At 48.7% G+C, this 22,309-nt stretch overlaps 1 long non-coding RNA gene across 1 annotated transcript; it reads right to left on the bottom strand.

The window, feature by feature from the left end:
• Positions 1-7,172: 7,172 nt before the first annotated feature.
• Positions 7,173-11,104, bottom strand: LOC135361699 (uncharacterized). The gene is made up of 4 exons (XR_010405381.1): positions 10,864-11,104; positions 9,412-9,645; positions 8,826-9,190; positions 7,173-8,255 (listed from the first exon to the last, which is right to left on the bottom strand). It is a non-coding gene; the product is annotated as an uncharacterized LOC135361699 (long non-coding RNA).
• Positions 11,105-22,309: the final 11,205 nt, after the last annotated feature.

Here is a 22,309-nt window from a genome sequence, read left to right as displayed (position 1 = left end):
TTAGGCTTTGTCTGCATTAAAGGGGGGTGACTTCTTCCTGGAAAAAGTGTGGGGTCCCCCTGTGAATAAAACTCTTTTCTTATGCCAACCTGCCTTTACTACCCAATGGAGAGCAAGCAGGACCATCTTCTTTGTTGCTTAATTTGATATTTCTGTTAAGAACTAAGTGAACATTCTAGTAGAAATTGTTGATATTCTTCTTTATCATTTTGAATTGAAAAGTCTTATGTGTCATTGGTTTTATATGGTATATTTCCATATATTCTATGTGCATGTAAACACCTCTGTCTTCTACATGACTTCTGGTGTCACTGAAAGGATTTTATTGTTTAAGTGGAGAGCTGTTTGCAAGCCTGGCTTTCAAGTCAATGTTTTCATGTGGGAACAGAAGGTGTAAAAGTGAAAATATGTCTCACTCTTTCCTTAAAATGGGACCTAAAAATGTTTTCTAAGAATGCATCCTGCAGATTTGCATGTGATTTCTTTGGATTATCTCAGAAGGCATACAGCAAAGTGCAAAACAACATCTGAAAAAATCCCAGAGGGCATGGTCACAGTGGGTCTCTATTAATAAACTCTCAGTGGCCACAGGGAAAAAAAAAGGTTATGTTTTCAGAGGTTCTTTATTTGTGTCCTTTTCCCCCAGAGAAATAAGTATGAATGTCTATTGCCAAATCAGAGGCAAAAGAAGCAATCAATTTAGGAAGTGTGAGGTCAAAGAAAGTGGAAATAGCCCAGCACTGCCTTGAAAATTCTAAACATGTTTTTTTGTTGTTTTTTTGGTTTTTTTTGTTTTTATTTGAGTGATATGCATCCTAGTTTAGCATGTAAGGATTCAGTAAAACCTGTTTCTCTGCAGATAGCTATGTGTTCAGCCTCCTTTGACATGGAGCACTCACGAGGATGAGCTGAAATGTGGTCCACTGCTATGCTTCCAAAAGAAAAGAGCATGACACTTTACACGGGGAAGAGGACAACTGCCTCTGAGTCTCGGGAGGCGTGTCCGTATGTGCAGGTTGTGCATTTTTAGAATTTCCCCTTGCATCGTCACTATGACCTTCCAGCAATCTCCAATGTATCTTTCACATGACCTTTTTGGAGGTTTGTATGATAAGAATTGATCCAAATAGGACAGTACAGCTCTCCACTCTTGTCCGGGCAAATGTGGGCACCATCTCTCACAATGGAAGCCGAGATCACCCAGCCATGTCGGCTTTGCATTTTCCAGCCTCCTTAGGCTGGGTCACCCAGGGAACCCTGGACTCCTGAGTCTCCTGGACTTCTGGGGATGGCATTTCTCCACCATGCTGCCATCGTTGAACCCATTTCTCTCCCATGCTGGAATTCCACATGAAGCTTCAATGCAGTTAGCTTGAGTTACTCCATAGCTAAAGAGTTCTCTACTAAGCAGAGCCAGGTATTACTCTGCTAGGGCCGCCATAATAAAGGACCACAGACTGAGTGGCTTTAGCCATGGAAATTTATTTTCTCACAGTTCTGGAGGCTGAAAACCTGAAGTCCAGGTGTCGGCAGACTTGTAGGCCTCTCTCTTGGACTGGTAGATGCCTATCTTTGCCCCATGTCGTCCCTCTGTGTGGGTCTGTGTCCTAATCTCCTCTTCCTATAAGGACACCAGTCCTATTGGATTAAGATCCACCCCGATGACCTCACTGAAACTCAACTGCCAAATACAGTGATAATTTGACATATTGGAGTCTGGGGCTTCAATGTATGAATTTTGTCGGTGGGGGGGTACACAATTCAACCCATAACAGTTTCTGTGTTCTGATTTGCTGATGAATTTAAGCAAAAAGTTGAATGTGGACATTTAGCCAATTAAATAATTGCTGAGCACCTGGGAAGAAGTGAGCTTGAGCAGGTGCTGGGGTGTGGAGGTCATGCGACCAGCCCTGCCCTCAGAGAGCTTACTGGCTAGCAGACAGCAGGTGTCTCAAAGAAAGGGGATTGAAAGATAAAGTCTGGGTGAACACCACCTTGAAATAAAGGTTCTAATTTTCATGGAAGTTTTCCCTTGGCACATTTTCTCTTCTGTCCATTGGAAAAAGGCATTCTTTTCTTTCCTTTCAGAGACAACGCGCAAGAGAAAGCAAGAACAAAATCTAACCCTGACACGAGCCACCTCGCCTTTGTGTGTTAGAGTTTGAAGTGCTGTTGTTTCTGGTTGAAATATTCAAAATGGATGAAAATGTATAACAGAGACCGTGAATAACATGATCAAGATGGACGAGGATCCAGCAGACCCCTTGTGTGTGAATGAGATCGGGGTCTCCGATGTTATGAGAAATGAGTTTCTATTAAAGCCCAGTTTTTGTTACTTTTTCTTTCCTGGTGTTTGGCTTTCTACCATATAATGGGAAATTAGTAGAAACACATTGAAAACATCATTGTGAACAGGTGCGTGATTCAAGCAGCCGATGTTTAAGTGACAGCTGAAGCATGAAAGCGAACACTAGCAGATAAATGTGTGTGTAATTTTAGAGTTAATAATCATGTTGCATAATTTTCTTTGGAAGAAGAGTTTATAATAACATTTTCTAAAAGTGCCAAGCAAAGTAATTACACACTTGGCAAGCCATAAAAACTAAACAATTTGGCAAATGCCTCATTAACCAAGTTCTCAGGTCAATACAAGGTTTTATTTTGTTTAAAACAGGAGATTAATTTTTTAAAATAGGGCCTACTTCTTACTTGTGGTTTCCTCATTTTTCTTGTAATTACAATTTTATTTACTAATATAATGTTTTAAAATGTGATTCTTTCTTAAAAGTCAACGTGGTCAAAAGGAAGACAGACCCTTCATTCACGGATATCAAATAGAGCTGATTCTAAGAAGTCCCAGAAACCACCACACTTCGGTTCCTATTCCCAAAGAGCCAGACTCATTATTTTCATCTTCATAGAGGCAGGACTTCAACATTTTAGTAGAATAAATTTTTGACGGGCATTTAGCTAACAGCTACAGAAATCATTTTGAAGCCAAAGGCATCATTTTGCAAGCCCATTCATATTTTTGGAAAGTATTGCAAGGGGTCCTACTTTCTGGGTTATATTACTGGGAGGTCCTGAGAATGTGGAAGTCTAAATAATTCTTCGTATAAATTACATGGATCCACCAGTCCTCTTTCAGGAAGCTTCCATTTATACTGGTACACTTGCTAATCAGCACCAGCTGGTAGCCAATTAAGTAGCAAGCCTGGGAGCACAGCCGGGATGGATGGGGGTGTGAGTCAGAGGGGTCTGGCTGCCCTTCATTGATTGATTTGGTTGGTTGCCTACCAAGAGAGTTCGCACACATTTAAAACTATCGTTAAATAAATTCGGTGCATTTTTTAAAATTATTCATTTTTATTAAGCTATTCTGTATTATTAGTTTCTGAGGTAGAGTTCAGTGATTCATCAGTTGCATACAACACCCAGTGCTCATTCCATCAAGTGCCTTCCTTAATGTCCATCACCCAGTTACTCATGCCACCCCCACCTCCCCTCCAGCAACCCTCAGTTGTCTTCTAGAGTTAAGAGTCTCTTGTGGTTTGCCTCCCATTTGTTTTAAATTTCTTACAAATGCAAAGTAAAGCTAAACAACACGTAATGTCGTCATTTAGAATATGTGAAATAATAAAAGTCACAACCATACCTATTCAATCCCCTTTCATAGGTGGTAACTCTTTCTGTTTGATCCCCAACGGACTTTCCAGAATTTTTCTTAGGTTTTATGAAGTCTAGTCTATTCTTTAAAAAAATATAAGTATACTATATGTGCTGGATCACAGCTTTTCTATATCACTTCACACTATAACTTAGCACATTTACACATCAATCCATAAAGATTCTTCTTTTTAAAGGATCCTAGGATTTTGTTCTATGGACATACCATCACTTATCTACGTATACCCTATTGAAGGGCCTTTATGATCCATCTGTTTTAGGCACTTACTACTGCAAAAACTCCTTTGGGTATACATCTTTGCCTGCTAAATTGTTATTTCTGTAACTTAGACATCAAAAGTAGGATTCCTTAATCAAAGGGTTATGTACATTTTAAATTTTGACATATTTAGCCAGATCACTCTTCAGAGAGGTTGAGCCGATTTACATTCATGCCAACAGTGTATGAAAGCACCCACGTCTCTACCACCCCAGCATCTCTGAACATTATTGATCTTTTGTTCTGCTATTCCATAAGCAATAAAGGTATTTAATTGAAGTTGTATTTTGCATCTAATTACTGGTAATGTGTAGAATCTCCCCATGAGTTTATTGAGTTTGGCTCTGTTTCCTGGCCCAAATAAGTGGATCAACAGATTTTTCTAAGATTCAAATTATCATTATTAATACTATATTGATTATGATAATTAATGACACAATACTCGCTAACAATGAGTACTTGTACATTTCATCATTGACTCTTCATGACTATTGCTTACTCATTTACTCATTCAGTAAGTGTTTCTTCAGCACCTACTCTGGACCACGCCATGTCATGAAGATGACACGGTCAATGACGAAACAGGCCCATGGCCTTATGGCAGTGGACGCCGGCCACCTTTCCACTAAAGATGGACAGACTGTAGCCTACGGGTGTGGAGTAGTGCGCTCAATGGTACATGTCTAGCAAGTTGGGAAGTCAGGTATCAGGACCCAAGTTTGTAACATCCATCCTCTAAAACATACAAACAACCATGTTTGCTTTTCCACGGTGAAAACTATTTTTAGTTACTATGTAGTACCCCACTCAGAATTAAATTAAAACTAATTAAGCCCCAAATTCATATGTGGGAAGGGATGATCCCTTGCTAAAATAACGTTTGTTTTTATGTTTCAATTTATCTCATCGTTACCTTATCTGTGCCTTGGTTCCCAAATGTCCAATATGAGTTATGGCCTCTTCCTATTATAATAGCAAAAAAAGCCAACAGGTGACCTCTGAAAATCATGTTTGAAAACAGATAAGTGCATTTAAGTATAATTGATTGCACAAGTAATAACACCCAAAGTGATTACACAGTCTAGTACTTACAAAAGTAATTACACTTCAGAAAATCAAAATTAATTTGTACACTTCTGATGCACTTTTAAGGCTGTTGACATTTTATTGTAGTGCTTCTAATGAAATGAAAATTATTAATAATTGTTCCTACTTGAGTGTGACAAATGTCATTTGGCTGGAAAGGCAGAAGCACCACTGAGCACTGCCAAATTATAATGTTGTTCAAAGTTGGGGGTGGATATTAATATTCAAAATGGTATTAAGCATCTGTGTAGCCAGTAGCAGCTGATAGACCATATATCCTGAAATGGATGTGTATGGATGTCGACATAATTTTCTCCTCCTCTTTAATGGCCAGGCGATTAGATGGGCAAAGGACCACAGGAAGCATGAGCGTGAATCATGCTGACACACCTGTGGTACGCAGGAGGTCACTAAGCAGATGGACACAGCATGAGAAAACCTTCTTTAGCTCAGCCATCACCAGTGATCCCATGGGCTCTTCCGCAAGATACATTTGGAGAACGATTGTTAAAACCACAGGCGCCAGGCGACAAATGGAGACTCATCAGCATGCATGGTCCACTTAACAAATCTGAAATTAGTCATTTCCAAAGAAAAGTAAAGCCAGGGGTTCACAGATGGGTTTTAATGTAAACAAATAAAATAAAAATTAAATTAAGCAAGCTACTCAGTTTAGAGGGACATACAAGATAGTCTTGTATGGATCTATTCAGGGGTGCCCTGGACCTTAGGCCAATACTCTTTGTTTTTTTCTTTCCATTGTGGTAAAATACACAGAGCATCAGAGTTACCATTAGTGACACTCAGTACTTTCCCTTTGATGAGCAACCATCTCTCTAGCCAGTTCCAGAACTTTCCATCACCCCGAAAAGAAACCCTGCATCCTTTAACTCCCTCCACATCAGCCCCAGGCAACCACCAATCAACACTCGGCCTTTGAGGACGTGCCCACTCTGGACAGGTCCTATAAAAGGAGTCATACCATCAGTGGCCTCTGGCGCCTGGCTTTTGTCTCTCCGCACACTGTTGCTGAGATTTATCCACGTCACAGCACCAGTCAGAGCGTCATTCTTCTCTATGGCTACCATTCCGTTGTAGGAATATTCCACAATTTGCTAATACTTTCATCAGGGGATGACACCTGGGTTGCTCCCACCTTTTAGCTGCTGTGAACCTGTGTGTACAAGTTTTTGCCTGAACACTGCATCCGGTGCCGACACTTTCAGGTGAAAGTCCTCACGGAGACCAAGGGGGTGCGGAGGCTATGTGCGTTCCTGCCGTCCCGGTCTTTGCCCTCAACGTGCAAGAGAGGCGGCCTTTGGCGGGAGGCTCCGTGTCGCCTGCCCTTTCAGCCTCAGCTCAGCGCGGATGCTTTGCTCTGGCAGGCTTCCCAGCTTTCCGAGCACACATGGAAAAGCCTAACGTGGCCAACATGTGACACTGGTTTCCTCCATCGGTGACGTCATGATTCTATCATGAGAAAGGGTCCGTCCCCAGGGAGGAGCTCAGGCTTTGGATTAGAGTACAGGGGACTCACTCCACACTCGCTGCCCACCCACCAAGGACTTCAGTCCAGCAAATGAGCCAAGTCACTGAGTTTAAGACTCGGCAAGGGGTTTGGAGGCCCGTGTTGGAGAAGGGCATGGAAGTGCCCAGAGAGACAGGACGTCCGGCTGGGTTCTGTAGCTATGATAGAAGGCAGCCCACGTTTATCGACGGCTTACAGAGAGAGAGCCGCTGTGCCAGGTGGTTTCCAAATGTCCTGGTCTGGGCTTCTCAGCGCCCAGGGGTGCAGGTGCTTCGGTTCCCCTTCTCAGAGGACAGACTGAGGGTCAGGACTGTAAAGCTGACACAGCTAAGGGGGGACCCTGCTGGGATTCAAACCCAGGCCCCAAACCTGCGTTACCTTCGTGGTATAGGATTCTAAACCCCACAAAGCTCCCCAAGGTAGGCTGTGAGCCCCTGGCTATGGGCTTCCTCACCCTGTGGGTCTACTCACGCCATGTGCAATCCCCATCCTTCCACCCCAGCCCGCCGCACACTGGGAAAGTGAGTGTGGCCCTCCACGACCCACCCCTCCATGGAAAGACCCCTCACAGGACCCTTTCTACTAGTGATGACTGAGGGCAACGGGCAGCCGGCAGCCCACATTGCACCCCTGCTCAAGGCAGATTAAATCCTCCTATGTACCCACTTCCCTGGGGACAAAAGCCCAAATCCTTGCCATGACTACAGTAAATGCTTGTTTTGTCCCTTGCCTCACCTCACGTTACCCACCCCCTCCCTGGATTTCTTTCAGTTTCTCAGACACACATTGTGTGCCTTTATAAATAATTAAATTCTTTTTTTAAGTCTGTAGGTGCCTATTCACTGCTGAGATACCAGCCATGGAAGAACAAGAATACCCCCGTATGCACAGTTTCTAGTACACAGTAGGTGCTTACAAAGTACTGCTGACTGAATACACATAACATATAAATAGGATGACCATCTGCTCTGGGGAATGAGGGGGAAGGGGTTCCCAGGATGTGAGGCTCTCAGTTTCAAAACCAGGACACTTCCAGACAAACCAACACACATTTCCGGAGCACAGAATTTTCAGTGTGAAAAGCAGGAAAGCGCTGGGCTTTTGCCATCCCACATACAAGGATCTCCACGATCTAGCTTCTGCTAATTTCCACCCCTGATCCTCCACCATTTCCTCCCCCTTTCCCGATATATCAACCACCCAGCCTCGGACAGCTCCCGACCCTGCCTCCGTGTCCTGGCTTGGGATGCCTCCCTCTCTCACGGAAAAATTGCTACGGATCCTTCAACACTCACGTCTGATGTCACCTGTTCTGTAGGATGGAGCTGACTTCCCACGTGTGACCCACTGCTCCCTCCACGCTTCCCTGTGCCTCGTGTCTCAGCTCCAGTGCAGCCCGACCCCAGGCACAGGATGCGCATCTGCAGCCTGGTCTCCCCTTCAGACTTCATGCTCCAGGGGAGTGTGGGCACCCGCCATCTCCACCACGCCTACCGCAGTCCTGGGGTGCAGATGGACTCGGGAAGTGGCCACCGAATGAACAGGAAACACGAGGGTGTCCCAGATGGCAGGAGCGGGACTGCATGGGCTCTTAGAAGACCTGGGGGTGCTGGCTTGGCACTGCATTCAAACTGACCACCACTTGCAGCCTGGTAACGGGCCCATGAGGCCAGCATCGTGGTCTGTGTCAGGATTCTCCAGGGAACAGAACCAACGGGATACATGTGTTTAGAGAGAGGGTACGGGGGAGAAAGAGAAACAGAGCAAGACAAGTTTTAAAGGAACTGACTCATGGGACTATGGAGCCTCAGGGAGCCAAAAGCAGCAAGGAACCAGCAGGCTGGAGACCCAGTTCACACCCAAAGGCAGTCTGCTGGCAGAATTCCTCCCTGCTTGGGAGAGGTCACACTGCTCTATCAAGGTCTTCAACTGATTGGATGAGGCCCACCTACATTACGGAGTGTAATCTGCTTTACTCAAAATGCACTAATTTAAATGTTAATCTCATTCAAAAACACCCTTAGAGAAATATCCAGAATAATGTTTAACCAAATATCGGGGCGCTGATCCATGTCGACACATCCAAATTGACACATAAAAATGGACCATCACACATTTCCAAACTAACATGTCCTTCTATTTCTGGGTCAGGAGCTCAACTTAGGCAAGTGGCCACATCAGTGGTGCCATGTGGAATCCCTCCCACGTGGGCTGGCCCACAACAGTGGACATTCCAGAGACATGCATGATCTTCTGCAGACTTACCCAAACTCTCCCTAGAATATCTGGCATCTCCTGGCAGTTTCTCAGGGATGCGGAAGCATTATCCCAGTTACTCAAGGAATTCATCCAGAGTTCTTCTGGCTGGCCAACATTTCCTTGAGAAGAAGCGTGCTCATCAGCTCTTTCCCTGCTGTTTACTTTGTCCTGAGCAATAGTCATGGTAATAAACTAATTATCCAAAGAAAATCAATACCGCTCTGTGTTGACATTATCAGATAAGAACACCGTTAAAAATGTGTAACATCTCTCCAACTAGGTGTTCTAATGTCGGCTACAGTGGGGTGGCGTTTATTGGCACCGTGGGGGCTACATGGCAGGCAGAGTGTTTTCCTGGGCTGAGCAACTGTCTGGAAACAAACAAGCAGACAGACAACCATTTGTTTAAACCATTAAGATCCATCAATTGAATCCAGGGAGCCTTTGGCTGACACCAAAAGTGATTAGAAAGCAGCCAGTGGCTCTGGACCCTGAAAAGCTAGATTTCTCTGGGATTTCCCTTATGACCCAGGAGAACTCCCAAAGCCCTTACACCTCAGTGGCTTTTTCTGCAACACAGATGTTTCAGTACCTGCTTGACGAAGTGTTCATGGTCACTGGGTGGGATGACTTCTGTGGGAGCTTCGTGACTGCCCTCCTTACTCGCCTCCTGACACAGAGTCAACCTAAATGTGACTGATGGGGCGCCTGGGTGGCTCAGTCGGTTAAGTGTCTGCCTTGGGCTCAGGTCATGATCCCATCGGGTTCCCTGCTCAGAGGGGAGCCTGCTTCTCCCTCTCCCACTCCCCCAGCTTGTGTTCTCTTTCTGTCAAATAAATAAATAAATAAAATCTTTAAATTAAAAAAAAAAATGTTTTGGGCACCTGGGTGGCTCAGTTGGTTAAGCGACTGCCTTCGGCTCAGGTCATGATCCTGGAGTCCTGAGATCGAGTCCCACATTGGGCTCCCTGCTCGGCAGGGAGTCTGCTTCTCCCTCTGACCCTCCTCTCTCTCATGCTCTCTGTCTCTCATTCTCTCTCTCTCAAATAAATAAATAAAATCTAAAAAAAAAAAATGTTTTTCCAACTAGGAAGGAAGGGGCCACCTGAACTTTCTCCCCCTTTCTGTCTCTCCTCCTTCCCCCTCTCCCTCCCTCTCTACAAACAAACGCTGGGTGGTGAACATCCCTGCACCCCCAGCAGGAACCCCTGACCAGCCTCCACCTCTTTGTCTCCAGCTTCCCACACCTGGTCCAGCCTGGCGATTCCTGGTTCTGGGAGCGAGCTAATCAATTAGGAAGGGGACAGGTTACCAAGCGGTGGCCACAGATCCCATCACCCCAATCTCCTGTTGCTCCTGGTTTTAGATAGAGTCATTCCTTTTTATGCATATAATTGAAGAGGTTAATAACAGCGGCTTTCAGGCCTGAATAATAATCCATTATCAGCACAACAAAGGAGAGATTTGGTTTTCTATAGTAATAGTTGTTCTGAGTTTCCTTTTTGCCCACATTAGGAACAAAGTGGAGTGTTTTTTTGGAATTTCAAAAGCACCAGCTTGCTAATATTCCCATCAAGTCTCTTTTTGGTTAAAGGATTAACACCACAGATAGTTCTGTCCTTGTCATCCAATTAACTTTGTCATTTACTGAATTCTGGTGTTCCCTAGTCAAAATGAAAGATCTTCCTCTGGTTATTATTAAGCCATAATGCTAATCTCCATTTCAACAACAATTAAATTTTACTCAAATTGTTTAAAAATTTTTAAGTGAAAAAAAAAAATAACATCAGGGACTGAATTGTCTTTAAAACAAATGACTGTTCTTAGATGTGAAGGTGTTGGTTGTAAAAGGCCATCTATATAATTTCCATGCTAACCTGTCATCCCCAAAGAAGAGCTCATTTAAATGCGAATGAAGCACCTGCCAAGGAGTCTCTTAACTACAGGAACAGTGGCCTCCTGCGTGCCCTTCTGCTCCTGGGGCCAGGCCACCCCCCAAGTGCAAGGTCAAACGGACCCCCGGACCCCTGATGAATGAACAAACCTGTGGTGAGGAGCAAGGAAAACAGACGGCCTCTTTGGGGACGGGCTGGTGGGGCTTTTCCCGGCTCCAGTGGGCGGCCTCCTGATACTTTAAATAAACTTTTATTGGAAGGTAGCCACAGCTTGCGTTCCCGTGTTGCCTGTGTTCACTCTCGTGCCGTCACTGTGACAGTTGAGCGGTTTTACCGGAGACCGCAGACCCCGCAAAATCTCGGCGAGCGGAAGAGAAACTCATGACATCATTCCACTCGGTTCTCAAGCTGCGGTTCGAATTCTTTCGTTACTTCTGTCTTAAAAATAAACAGATCCGCCCCGAAACACACCCACGCACACACACACACCCCGAACTGAGGTTTAGAGCATCCACTTAATAACGGAAAAGCAACAGGGCAGATCACTCTTCCCCCGTAATCTCCTGTGACAGCACCGACGTGCTTTGAGCCACTTGCTGCTCAGGGTGTCTCACGTCAGCCTGCATTTCTCTTTATTGACTCATTTTATCATACAAAACTGATACAAGCTTCTTATTAATCTGTCTCCAAAGGATCAAAACACTTTAATAAATATGTTAGTTCCTTTAGGTCTGGGAAGAAACGGAACAGTTCGTTAAATGTGCTATGACGGTGGGTGAAGGAGGCCTCTCGTTCCGTTCAACTCGAGAGCCGGCTAGATAAATCCAGGGTGTGGACGGAGTAAGCCCAGCACACGTTCTTAATGGCCAATTAGGGCCCACTTCCCTAAAGCAAATGCCTGAGAAAGATCTGGAAGTGGAATATGGGGGTTTCATTAGATGGCTGAATTCTCAACGGGGCTGTGTACCTTACGAGCGGTTATGGCAGAAACCCATCGCGGGAGGAAAATGTAATGGGAGAAGCAGAGAGAGAGAGAGAGAGAGAGGGACGAAGCCAGCTCAGTTTTCCCGGAAGGAGTGAAAACTCAAAAACGGGAAAGAGCCTTTCATCTGGTACCGGAACCATCTGGGGAGCTCATTAAAATGCGCCTTCCTGGACGGACCTGAGAGAGTCCAAGCCCTCTGCTGCTGACACTGCATCCTTGAGCTCCGCTCCCTCTCGTGCAGAACACCTGGACAGGTAACGTGCCCCACCAGGCACGCCTGTCCCCCTCTCGCTCACCCCCTGCCCTCAGCCTCACCCTCATGGCCCTAATGGGAGGCGGCCCTTCCCGCTGTTTGGGAGCCGTAGCCCTGCCTTCCAGATGACGCTCGGGGGTCCCCGTGGAAAGCCCGTGGGGGTAGAAGTTTCCGGAACCTGTGCCCATTGCTGCTTCGTGGAACGAGGCGGTGCTGGGTGAACCTACTCTGGCGGGAGCCATGACCCCATAGGGCGGTGTCGGCTCTGCCGCATATCCGTGGTTTACCCGAAGGTCTCCAGGGCTGCCTGATGCTTTGTTCTCCATGCTCACCCACCTTTGTCATGGGTCCTGCTCAGTCCACCTGCCATCCTGTCCCCTCTCTCTTCTTTTTTTTTTTTTAAAGATTTTATTTATTTATTTGAGACAGAGAGAGAGAGAGCACATGAGAGGGGTGAGGGTCAGAGGGAGAAGCAGACTCCCTGCTAAGCAGGGAGCCCGATGTGGGACTCGATCCCGGGACTCCAGGATCATGACCTGAGCCGAAGGCAGTCGCTTAACCAACTGAGCCACCCAGGCGCCCCCCTCTCTCTTCTTGTTATTGAAAGTAAACATCCGTGTGCGCACCTCCCCCTGCCCTCTGCGGAGCCCCTGGGATGCTCACGCCGCGGCAAGCAGACACCCGTGGAGCCCTGGTGTGCGTGGTCTCCCGGGGGACTGAGCTCTCCAGTCCCTTACAGGACAACAAAGACGACCCCCAGAGCCACATCTCCAGTGAGATCACACGGTTGTTTGGTAACCACACATGATGAGCTAAGGAAGACGTTCCCGGAAGAAATGTTAAAGGAGAGGCACATCGGGCCATATTTGGGATTTTCATGATTCAGAAGCGATGGCCCAATATCTGGACCCCAGGACGGTTCTGTTAGAGGCATCCTGTTTATTGGCCCCTATTTTGTCATGTACTGGAAAGTTGTATATCTTGTTCCTCGCTACCTCCACAATCACAACGTAAAACTCATCTTCAGGAGTTTCTTATTCATTTGTAGCTGTGAGAGGTTTTCCCTCTTTCTTTAGATTTGGCCCCTTGAAACATGAATCTACCCGCTCAGAAACTCCCACCGGAAGACATGACTCAGTGGGCCTCCACATGCATTCTGGCCCCTGAAAAGGTGATTCCTGCCTGAAGTCGGGGCCTCCGGAAGACAGACTGTGAGATGGAGTGGTCCTCGCAGGTTCACGGGGAGCAGACCTGAGGGTGAGGGAAGGGTCAGGAGCAGGTGCATACAGGAGGCCTTGCCGATGCCCAAGGGGGCGCTGGAGCTGGAAGGGCCCTTCTGAGTCAGCCAAACCCAGAGGTGGGAAGGCCGTCCCTGTGCACCCCGAGGATACGGCCCCGGGCTGCAGGCTGCCCGGGAAGGGGCGCAGCCCTGGGGGTTGCTCCTTGGGCAGAGGGAGTATCCCCCTGCAAATGGGGGGAGCAGGACCTTGCTGCTGACGCTGCATCCTTGAGTGTGGATGGTCTGCTCCTGACTGGAGGGTTGGGCCACACTCTGCCGCATCCCCCCATTGACCTTTCAAGGTCACAGATGCACTGCTGTCCTTTTTGTCTCAAAGCTCAGACTCTACAGAAATAAAGACATTGTCTTTCCTCCCCGAAAGTCAGATTTGTTCCCAAAAGCCAACCACATCCAGCCCCTTCTCCCCACCTTCGTCTGAGCCACGTGATCTGCCCCAGATGGGCTTCCCCCCGGAATTGTGTCCATGCTCTGTATGGTGGCGTGTTCGCCTCTCAGCGGTCAGACCAATGTCCTCCTCTTCTCGGGATGCTCCAGGGGCTGCTCCTCTTGCTGATGAGATCTGAAGTCCGAGCTGTGGTCCCGGGGTCGAGTGACCTGGCTGCCCACCAGCCCTCAGCCCCATACTGACGCTCTCCACTCCTCTGCCTGCGACGGTGGCCTCCTTCCCGGCCTTTGCACGCACTGTCCCCTCCCAGAGGCATCTTGCCCTCTCGCACCTCGGGCCTCTGCTTGCGGGGGTCCCTCCCGGATGCCCTGCACAGGGTGGCTCGTTGCTTTGTGGCATCACACCCTGGGGTGTGGCTCTTCCCGGCGTGCACCAGCTCCCCCGCATTCCGTCCTGCACGTACCCTGTGGTGCGGTCCGCCTTCTCAACACTAATGTGCAAACCCCGTGAGGACACTGGCTTCATCCTTCACGGGGACGAATCGACGAGTGTCAGCTCCTCGGACATAGGTGAGTTCTTGGCAGAGTGGCATCTGAGACACGCACGTCCAGTCTCCTTCTGAAGGCTCCCGAGTGAGCTTCGGCTCCTCCATCTTCGACAGCGAAGGCCTGCGGGCGGGCAAGTTGGCCTCCGGCACCAGGGAGCCCGCTTCGCCCTGCATGGCGGCATTTTGGGGTGCATTGGTTCTGAGGCTTTCACGTCCAGAGTTCTTTCCCCGCCCGGCCTCCGGCCATGGAGCTTGGGGACGGCTCAGCTAGGGGTGCACATGGATGAAGGAGGGGGGCAGAGTGCAGGGCCGCCCCGCATCTGGGGAGGCTGCTGGCACCAACCCCATCAGGTGGCAGGCGCGGCCTCCAGGCTGTCGGGTGCCCCCCCGCTGGTGGCCCAGCCCCTCCCCGCTCCCGGACGCGCCCACTGGTGCTGGTGTTACCTGGCGAGCCCTCCGCTCAGACCGCCCAGAAGACACACCTGGACAGCTCTTTGAAACACCCCTCTTGGAGTCTGGCACGGTACCGACTGGCCCCAGGACTCAGTGCTTCCTGGTGGCGTGGGGATTAGGGAAACTGCTCCTATGATATGCCCAAGAAATGGCCCTGAGAGCATGCGGGGTGCAGAGCGAGTCCGGCCCCTTTGGGGCTCCTGGTCCGGAGGGAGGACGGCATCTGGCGGCCGGCGGGGCTGAGGGACGGGGGAGGGGTCCAGCTCTCCCCGCAGCTCCAGCCTCCCCTCTTCAGGGTGGTCCTCAGGTTCCCCACTCGTTCCTTCAGCACCAGGCCCGGGCACCCGGGCACAGGGCAGGCCCGCCAGCCCACCCTGGCTTCTGCCCATTCACCCCACACGCCCCAGCTGTGGGTGTCCAGTCTGCTCGCAAGAGTCTCCTTGTCCCGAGCCTTTGCTTTCCCATTAACAGAGGCGAGAACGGACGCTCTTTTCCTGTGTCCCACATCACGTTTCTGGGAGGGAATGCAGCAACGCACACTGGCGTCCCCGACCCCGGCGCGTCTGGTCCAGGCGGGTGGGGTCTGCTGGGAGCACCGGGGCTGGGAGGCAGACTGGCCGCGGCCCCTGCGCTCTGTCCTGTGCGGATGTGCACCTGCGTCATCGGAAGCAGCAGATGGGATGTGCGCACGGAGGCACGGGTCCCTTGTTTGAGGACGCTGGCTTGACCGAGACGTGCGAGAGACAGAACGGGGTCGAGAGCACAGAGCCACGGCACAACGGCTCCGGATGTTGTGTAGGGGCTGCACCGCTCACCGCAGAGTGCACGCCCGGGGGGGAAGAGGAATGGAGGGGGACCGTGGGCGAAGAGGGAAGGGAGGGAGGGCAAGGAAGGCGTTCCCAGGCGGATGAAGATGATGTGCTGCAGCCCAAGAGTCTGATGAACTCAGAAGATGGAAGGACGGAGCTCACGGCAGACGGGGGTGTGTGAAAAGAGGGACAGAGGCTGCTCCATTCAAGACTTGCCCCCTCGCTCCAGGCCCAGGAGACGGGTGTCCTGTGTCAGGGTGACATGGGGCACCCCCACCACCCCACTCAACTGCGGCCACTCTTCCCGGGGATGTGCATGCACCTGCCCGGATTTCCCGCCCAGCCGTGAGCCCCCATGAGGCTGCTCATCTGCTGGGGATCCGCACGTACCGCACGCCCTCAGTAAACATTTGCCGAGTAGAGCAAAACTGGCAAAGGGACAGCGGAGCCTGAATCTCGTGTGCGCATTGACGGGGAACAGTATGGGGATTCAGTGCAAGGTCTCAACAAACAAACCCAAAAAAGCCGAAGGTAAACTGGGAAAGTCAGGGAAGCCCTATTCCTGAGTGTGCAGGGACAGAGCGGGCTTTGGGTAAAGTCTTGATGGCTTAACATGTCCAGGGCCCAGCCGACAGGTGTCAGGGAAGCCCTCAGGCCAGCCCGTGTTCGCAGACTTATACCGCACCCCCCCGCCCGAAGGACAGGGGCCCTCCCCGTTAAGGTCAGGCGTGGGCAGGCCCGGGGGGTGGGCAGGAAGAGGCTGACGGCCCAGGAAGTCTGAGCCAGGACAGGACACACGTTGGGAGGGACACGGAAGACACATCCAGATGTGTTCCCAGCGCACATCTCCAGGGACACAGGATGAGCTTCTCAGGCTAACCAGGCGAGGTGCAGGTTCTGTACGAGGGTAAACGAGCAGGTGCACCAGGACCCGGATGTGGCTGGGGTGACACCTTGCCTTGTCTCAGATCGTGTTGGGAGCGGCCGTCACCAGGGGGGGGGGGTCTCACTGTTTACTTCTAGTATTGCCAACTGCCCTTACATCCCCAGGAGCCGATTCTGAAATCCACACGGCCGTTTTTGAATTCTAGGGTCATCCTACTGGGAATTTAAATACTGAATACCTATTATTTTATTAATGTGATGCTCCTTTTACTTTTCCTGTGTAACAGGGCTTTATATTGATTATTTTGAAGTTATATGTGATGGTGTGTATTACCTATGGGTTTCATTTCAGAGAAGGGGGACTTACAAAATGTCTTCTTAGAAGAAGACTCTTACACAGTCAAGAACTCTGGTTCTAAACTCAGGCAAGAGCATGGCCAATCAGAGGAGAAGGGGAGTCCCAGCACTTCCCTGAAGATAAAAACCAGTGGGTCTGGGACACCTTTCCTATCCATCGGCATCCAGTAAAGATCAAGCCCTTCCATCTCCGTGCCCAGAATGGGTCGTGAATACAGGGTGTCTTTCCCCCTTCACGGATCCCGGGCAAGGCCATCAACCAGTCCTTCGATTCCCAATGACATGCAGGGGGGCTGTTAACCCCTTGCCCTGGTTAAAACCCTGTAGCGACATTCCATCAGTGGTAGGATGGGTTCTACTGGTCTTACCCTGGGGCCTTCCTGATCAGGTCCTTCCCTGCCTCCCAACTCGATCTCCCAGGACTCTCCCCTGACTCACTAAGCTCCAGCCACAGCAGCCTTGCCTGACTTGGAAGATGATGGCCAGTTCCTGCCTCGGGGCCTTTGCATGCACATTCCCTTGGCCTGGAGTCCGTTCCTCCTATCTGAATGGTTGACCTTCTTTGTCTGTATTCAGGTCTCAGTTCAAATGATCCTTCCCTGACTTGACGGGGCTGTCTGATAGGCCTCCCTCCTGGTAATTCCCCAGCAGAGTGCCCTGTCTACTTTCCTTCTTGGCATCTCTAAGAGCTGAAGTCAAATGATTCATCCATTTGCCTTCTTGTTTATTACTGTCCTCGTCACGTAGAGTGAAAACCCTACAAAGGAAAAGATTCTTTTGGTCTGGTTCATAAATGGACCCCAGGCCCTAGAACTAAGTCTATTAAACTTGTGCTTTTGATGTGGGGACTAAAAATACCCCTTCTTCACGGGGTCATTACAGGATTGTTGCAGATCACAGGAATTGTCGCTGTTTGGTGCACTTGTTCTTCCTTGTGCTTTGTGTGCTCGGCACCTTTCACTCCATCAAGTAGCCTAATATTATGATGCCCATTTTGCAGATGAGGACACTGATGCACAGAGACGGTGAGTAGCTTGCCTGAGGTCACACAGCCAGCAGGATGAGGAAGGCAGGACCTGGACCAGGGATTTGGACTTCTGATCCCGACTCTTCTGCACCACAGTAAAGTCTCGGAGGCAGAGGCTGTCAAGGGAGTGTCAGCTCCAAGGACGGTGATGACAAGGTGACAATGAAGACAACGCTAATGGTGACAAGTGGTTCAGCCCTGGCCTGCAGCCCATCTACACCTTGGTCTGGCCTCAGCTCTCGTCTCAGCAGAGAGCCATGCTGCCAGCCTGATGCCCTGGGCGAGAGCTGGCATCCTGCTCTGCACGGGTCATAGGAATCCCCCAAACTCCAGGCAGCTTTGACCCCAGGAAGGAGGGGAGGGATCATGCATGTCCCTCCAGCGCAGAGGGGCCTCCCCAGGGGACAGCCAGGCGGTGGACACTCTAGTTTGCACTGGGATGAACCCAGAAGTTGGAGACAGCTGCAACAGTGAGGGATGAGGGTCGTTTCCTGGAAGAAGCTGTTCATGCTACCTTTAGATAGCTACAGGTGTCTGCGTGCTATCAGGGCACGGGGGGTCAGGAGGAGGGAGCTCCCCTGTTGTGGGTCTAACGCGGCCTGCTGAATGCCGGATCCAGGCACATGGTGGGGCGGGCCCACGGCTGGTCTTCCTTTAGGGAACGGTGGGCTGTCCAATAGTCATGAAGGTCCAGGAATGCAAGATCGGTAAGTTCTAGACATCTGCTGTACAACGCTGGGTCTTCACAACACTGTGTGGTGCACTTGGAGATTTGTTAGAAAGTAAACTCATGTTGAGTGTTGTTACTACAGAATCAATGAATATATAAACAAGACTTCTGGAGCTTATGGACATGTCTATTACCTTGACTGCGGTGAAAGTGTCATGCATGCACACGTATGTCCCAACTCACCAAACTGCACACGGTATACCTGTGGGGTTGGGCATATCAATTATACCTCAAGAAAGCTGTTCAAAACCTTTTTCTCAACATCTCTTTAAATGGGATCTACTATGTGCAGGCAGTCTAAACTGGGCTTGGGTGTCTGACAAACTTGTAAGTGTAAAAAATGCCAGATTATTTGTTTTTAAAAAAATTAAGCCCAATTCTCAGATACTGCCCAAAGTGACGCGTTTATTGTACCTGCAAAGCAACACCATGTAGAAGGTTTGCAAAGGTTTACGACTTAAATCACAAAGCACAAGCTCTCCAGGAACTGTCCCTTGTCAGGCCACCCCTTGGGAAGTGATGCAATTGAGTTTTAGGGAGGGCAGAGAATTGGTCTTTGCGAAGCTTTAGTATGTGCACGAGCCGTGCGTCTCCCCGAGTCCTCCCTGCGGGGCGAGTGTACCTGTGTCCCATCACACAGCCCAGAGCACCCAGTCAGACTCAGCTAAGTGACCTGTCCATGGTCTCCTTCCGTGAACGTGACCAGGATCTATGGACCCCACAAACTCCCTCCAGCAGCCCCCTCAGCTCCCCTGCATAGGAATGAGGTCTTCCCGCAGCGGATGAACCAGGTTATTTGTCAGCTCAGGTTCCCAATTTCTATAAATTGCTGCTTACATTGATTTTAACCATTTTACAGTCCCTTGTCTGCTATAAATGTGACAGAGAACTGCTGGTGGCAGGATAACTTATTGAGATATTAATTTGGGTTTTGTTCTACCTCTTTCCCACTCCTCATTCCAAGATGGTAGCCAGACCGTGGTGCTCTGTGTCCCATGGGAGTCTCATGAGTTCAGGCCGGCAGCAAAGTTACCCCCACATCCTTCTCCCTGCCTATTCTGAACACCCAAGCATTGTTTCTAAACCCCAACGCCTTCACCGAAGATGAAGGCCAGCTTTTTCTGGAGGGCTGTCTCAATGTTTTAAGGCCACATGGACAAATTATTGATCCTCTCTAGCATGTGCTTCTTTTACTGATTATGTCTCATGGTCCATTCATTCATTCCTTCATCAAATATTTATCGAATGCCTACTGTTAGCCAAGCACTGCTCTCGTCAGGAATAGGGCACGGGGCAGCTATCCCTGAACCAGTTTATCACCTGCCAAAATCTCAATGACCTGAACTCTAGAGGAAACATTCATTCAGTATGATATACACACACTGTTTAGGACTGGGGATCTTTTTTTTTAAAGATTTTTTAATGTATTCATTTGAGAAAGACAGAGAGAGAGAGTGCGAGAACGTGCACGAGGAGGGGGAAAGAGATAAGGAGAAGCGGATTCCCCACCGAGCAGGGAGCCCAACATGGGACTCGATCCCAGGACCTTGAGATCATGACCTGAGCCCAAGGCAGACGCTTAACCAACGGAGCAACCCAGGCGCCCTTGGGGATGGTTTTTGACGCTGTAAAAATCACAAACAGACATACACACAAATAGAATATTTTTGAATGGGAAATAACAAATTTAGAAAACCAAATTCACAAAATATTAAAAGCAGTGATCTTTGAATGCTGGGACAATAAGTGACTTTTTCCCATTTATTTTTGCACTATAAATTTTCTTCAATATAAAGGCTTATCTTTACCATGAAAAGGATTTTAGCAATACAGCACTACATGCGTTGATGGGGTTTTGAAATTGGTGACAACTCATTCTTCACAACATCTGAAACATAAGGCACAATGATACATTTCTGAAGTATCCATCACGCCTTCTCCTCCTTTATTTTTATTTTTTTTATTTTTTACTTTTTTATTTTTTTTTTAAAGATTTTATTTATTTGACAGAGAGAGACACAAGCGAGAGAGGGAACACAAGCAGGGGGAGCGGGAGAGGGAGAAGCAGGCTTCCCACCGAGCAGGGAGCCTGACGCGGGACTCGATCCCAGGACCCTGGGATCATGACCAGAGCCGAAGGCAGACGCTTAACGACTGAGCCACCCAGGCGCCCCACGCCTTCTCCTCTTTTAGTGCCAAGACTGCTGGATCTGAAGAAATACGAATGAATATTGAAATGTGCTCATTTACTTGGTGTATCTATGTAATACAGGGAGTTCTGCACGCTGAAAGGTAAGTGCAATGTAGAAGCGAGACCACCCAGACTCAGAGAAAACAACTGTACATCAGGTATTCTATAGTTGGTAAGTGGTTATTAGAAATATGAAAATAAGGTAGAATGGCTCTTAGAAGGGATAAAACTTCTTGACATTACTCTACAGGAAGAGAAATAGAAAAAAAAAAGAGGATGCAAAGAAAACCAAAACTTCAAGCATCACCAATAAAACGTTAACCACGCGACAAATGCATCGCATTGTCCAGTAATGAGCATCCCGGGTTAAGGTGAGTTGGACCACTGCCTCTTCGCACTGCATTCAGGGTTGGGGCTTTGATCACACAGGACGCAGCCCCACCCACCTCCTGAGGTCCCCCTGAGTGCCGGAGCCCCACTTCTGGGCGCCCCCCAGCATCTTCAAGACAGAACGTGTAGGTACACACGCCACAAGGTGGTGCATTTTGTGCATCAGGGTGACTGGCCGTGGGGCGCCCAGATTGACCTTTCTGTCTTCCTGTGTCTGCAAGGGTGTTAATGGAACAGATCTGCATTTGAATCGATGGACTGTAAAGTACAGGGTCCTCCCCAGTGTGGGTGGGCAGAGAGGGCACATGGAACAAAAGGTGAGGAAGAAGGAATGTGCCCCTTTTCCTTCCTGCCTGCCTGCTTGAGTTGGGACATCTCATCTCACCTGGTTCTGGCTCTCGGGTTGGGATTTAAACCACTGCCCCCCCTCACTCCCGGTTCTCAGGCCTTCCAACTTGGACCCAATTATACCACCAGCTTCCCTGGTGCTCCAGCTTGCAGACCGTGGCTCTAACACGTGAGAAACTGAGTCACAGAGCTTGAAGCTGATTGCTCTGTTCCCAAAGCTGGTGAGTACAGAACCGATCGGGGTTAGAACCCAGGGGGTCTCACCTCAGAGCTCACACTCCTGTGCCCCGATACTTCTGTTTATCTCATACATTTGAAGTCTTTCATGGGCTAGACATATTCTCTGAAAGCAGTACTTTCGGTGACTAAAAAAGTTTGGTCTCAAGGCTACACAATAATTTCATTTAACAAAACTCATCCTTTTCTATTTAGATGACTTTCTATCTCTAGTTATCGTAATTAAAATTGAAATGATATGTCCATACTTAAGTCTTACTGCATAGTCAGATGCTGCCCTTCTTTGACTCTAAGCTCCAGGCCGTGACTGATTGGCCCTGGAGTTGGAGGAATAAGAATAAGAACTTCAGAGATGAAAGGACAAGATATGGATTCTCATATCGTCACATGGCCTGGCATCATTCAGAGAATCCAGCCCATCCAATAAAGCAAGAAAAAAAAATCAATGTGGCAAAATTATTAGAAAATAGAAGATTGAATTTTTTGCCAGTGACATTGTCCATCTTGAAAGGCCGTTAAGATCAACCAGAAGTACAGAAATAATGAGTATCCACTAATGTGTTGAGTGACAAAAAAGATAAAGATCAACAGTTATATTAGCCAAACAAGCTAGGAAACAGGACTGATGAAAGGGTCACATTCACAGCAGACAAGGGACTGTAAAATGGTTAAAGTCAATTTAAGCAGAAATTTATAGG

Source organism: Mirounga angustirostris, unplaced genomic scaffold (genome assembly GCF_029215605.1).
Source record: "Mirounga angustirostris isolate CCGP_5_RB_7025 unplaced genomic scaffold, mMirAng1.0.hap1 SCAF_10, whole genome shotgun sequence".
NCBI lineage: Eukaryota > Metazoa > Chordata > Mammalia > Carnivora > Phocidae > Mirounga > Mirounga angustirostris.
Note: the sequence above shows the minus strand (reverse complement) of the source record. Positions and strands in the feature narration are given on the sequence as shown.